Source organism: Choloepus didactylus, chromosome 3, assembly GCF_015220235.1.
Source record: "Choloepus didactylus isolate mChoDid1 chromosome 3, mChoDid1.pri, whole genome shotgun sequence".
Classification (NCBI taxonomy): domain Eukaryota; kingdom Metazoa; phylum Chordata; class Mammalia; order Pilosa; family Megalonychidae; genus Choloepus; species Choloepus didactylus.
The window spans coordinates 179,434,907-179,437,914 of NC_051309.1; the positions used below are offsets into that span (position 1 = coordinate 179,434,907).

Consider the following 3,008-nt stretch of genomic DNA (forward strand, 5'->3'; position numbering starts at 1 on the left):
AATGTAAAATACATGGTGGATGCATCTTTCCTCTTTTGTGTTCTTACATCCACAGACACATTTCTGGCTCACTTTTAGATAGCAATCCTCACCTAGGGCAGTGACTTTAGTTCCCCTCAGGCAGTGCATTTCAGGGAGTTGTGATTTTCCACTCACAGAGACGAAAACTTACACAAAGAATAAAACGTTCCATTTTGATTAATCTTCTAAACGAAGTCCTTTGAAGAGCAATATTTTCGTCCTCTCTTTTACATGGCCAACAGAAAGCTTTCTTTCACCACCACTACCCTGCTCAAATCGTTCTTCCTGATTCAGTCTCCAGGTGCACTACACACTTTTCAACTGAGTACTCAGCTGCTTAACCTCATGGATGGCTGTATGTTTGCTTTACTCTACCCACCTTCAGATGCTTGCGGTCTCCAGAGCTGCAGCCACCCTTGGTGTTTCCACACTTAAATCCTCCACCATGAGCTCACAGGCAGCAGAGCACCTAACTGCAGTACTTCCCATTCCTCTGCTCTCTCAGCTCAGGGAAAGGGCCGAGCAGCCTGTCGTTAGGGAACTGGGCAGTGCCTGTGGGAGCTGCGCATGTTATCAACAAGAAGATCGCGCGGAAAGGAGAGAGGGAAGGAAGGAAGGAAAGGGGGCGGCGGCAGCCGGGCGCGGGGAGCGGGGACTGCGGCAGTGGAGTGAGAGGGCGCCCGGCAGCCGCTGCCTTCTGTGCTCGCCGCGCGCGCTTCTGGAGGGGGCGGCCCTCGAGTCTGCGGAGGAGAAGCGGGGACCGGGGGCCTCGGGGCTGACGCCTGGGGGCGGGGGACCCGGAGGCGAGAAGGGGGTCGCTGCGGTGGCCATCGCGCTCTCCTCGCCTACCTCCCCACTCGGGGGGCTCTTCCCGGCGTCTCCCAGCCTCCGGGGCCCCACTCCCCGCCCCCCGCGGTCTGTCCCGATGCGGAGCAGCGGGTTTCACGGGGCAACTCAGGATTATGACGCCGCCCAAGCTGAGCTGCTGGCAGGGGTGGCCTTCGCGGGGCGACGCTCTTCCTGGAGAAGCAGATCCACAAACTGGAGGAGTCCGGGTCAAAGCTAGGTTATCAAGAGTTGTAGACACAAGTTCCTGAGCTGGAACATCCCCGGCCCCTACCCCAGCATCCCTGAGAAGAGGCATAGGAAGTGACATGCATATTGCTAAAGGGGCTGACTCCCATAGACTTCTTCCTGGATTTGGCCATTGGGAGATGCTAGCAGGAGACTGGAGGGCAGATGAAAGAGACAAGCCAGGAAAGGGCTATCGCAAGTCATTAAGTCCCAGAAATTCAGCAGCGACATACAATGGATGGCCCTCGGCAAGATATGTCTTTAGATGAAGAAGATGACATGGTGATCATTTATAACAGAGTCCCCCAAACTACAAGCACCTCTTTTACCAATATCGCCTATGACTTGTGTGCAAAGAATAAATACCATGTCCTTCACATCAGTACTACCAAAAATAATCCAGTGATGTCACTGCAAGATCAGGTGTGCTTTGTTAAGAATATAACTTCCTGGAAAGAGATGAAACCAGGGTTTTATTATGGACGTGTTTCTTATTTGGATTTTGCAAAATTTGGTGTGAAGAATAAGCCAATTTACATTAATCTCATCAGGGATCCTATTGAGACGCCAGTTTCTTTCTATTGCTTTCTGAGATTTGGAGATGATTATAGACCAGGGTTAAGGAGGCAAAAACTAGGAGATAAAAAGATCTTTGATGAATGTGTATCTGAGTGAGGGGCTTGTACTGTGCTCCAGAGAAGCTCTGGCTTCAAATCCCATTCTTCTGTGGTCACAGTTCAGAATCCTAGAATGTGGGAAGCAAGTGGCTATGGATCAAGCCAAGTATAACCTCATTAATGAATACTTTCTGGCAGGAGTTACCGAAAAGCTGGAAGATTTTATCATGTTATTGGAGGCAGCTTTGCCCCAGTTCTTCAAGAGTGCTACAGAACTCTATTGTACAGGAGAGAAATGTCATCTTAGGAAAACTCCGGAGAAGAAAATCCCCACTAAAGAGACCACTACAAAACTGCAGCAGTGTGACATTTGGAAAATGGAGAATGAGTTCTATGAATTTGCACTAGAGCAGTTCCAGTTCGTCAGAGCCCATGCTGTCTGAGAAAAGGATGGAAACTGCTATATCCTAGCACAAAACTTTTTCTACAAAAAGATTTACCCTAAATCAAACTAAGTACAAGGTGTGCTGTTAGTTCTTGAACTAATGTTTTGACCCTCTCTTCACCTTAGTTCTCAAATCCACAAGCTAGATTCCTGATAGGTGTATAAGACAGTTTATATTGAACTGAGCTAGGAAGCAGTACAATAAAGTCAAGGAAGTATTTACTGGCTGGTATGTCAGTATTCTAAGAAGTTTAAGTCCGATTTTTTTTGTTTTGTTTTTTTTTCCTTCTTTTTCCTGGTTAGATTTTGGTGGGAGTTATAACTTCCTGCCCGTAAAAAACCTGCACTTCACCTAAAATATACACAAAGCAGGTCTAATGAAAAGTCTAAATACAATTTCAGAAAAGGTTCCAATACTCTGTTTTTCACAAAGCCTTATTTTCAACTAACCATGACTGAAGGTGAATCCATTTGCTGTTTCCACCTTCACCTGGAGGTTTGGGGTGCACACTTCTACTGAATAGCATTAACAGCTGGTTGACAGCAGGTGCTTTGTTTCTGTGAATCAGGTCCCATGAAATTTATTGGAATGTTTGTCACATTTTTTAAGGGATGTTTCTGCTGCATCTGATTGGCCCATATTATGTAGGTTGTTTTAATTCTTTTAAAATGATGATTAGTTTGAAAAAAAAAAAAAAAACATTAGACCATTACTAATACTGCGAAAAGAAATAAAGAGTCAGAGCAGTATTTCTCATTCTGCCTCCCCAGTATTATGATTGGGAAGACACTTCAAAGAATGTTGACATTATCTGAAGTTTTACTTAAGACTTCTATTCACTGATATAAAA

General features: G+C 45.8%; 1 pseudogene; it reads left to right on the forward strand.

The window, feature by feature from the left end:
- Positions 1 to 1,260: 1,260 nt before the first annotated feature.
- On the forward strand, positions 1,261 to 2,227 carry LOC119530562 (annotated as a pseudogene).
- The last annotated feature ends 781 nt before the right edge of the window (positions 2,228 to 3,008 follow it).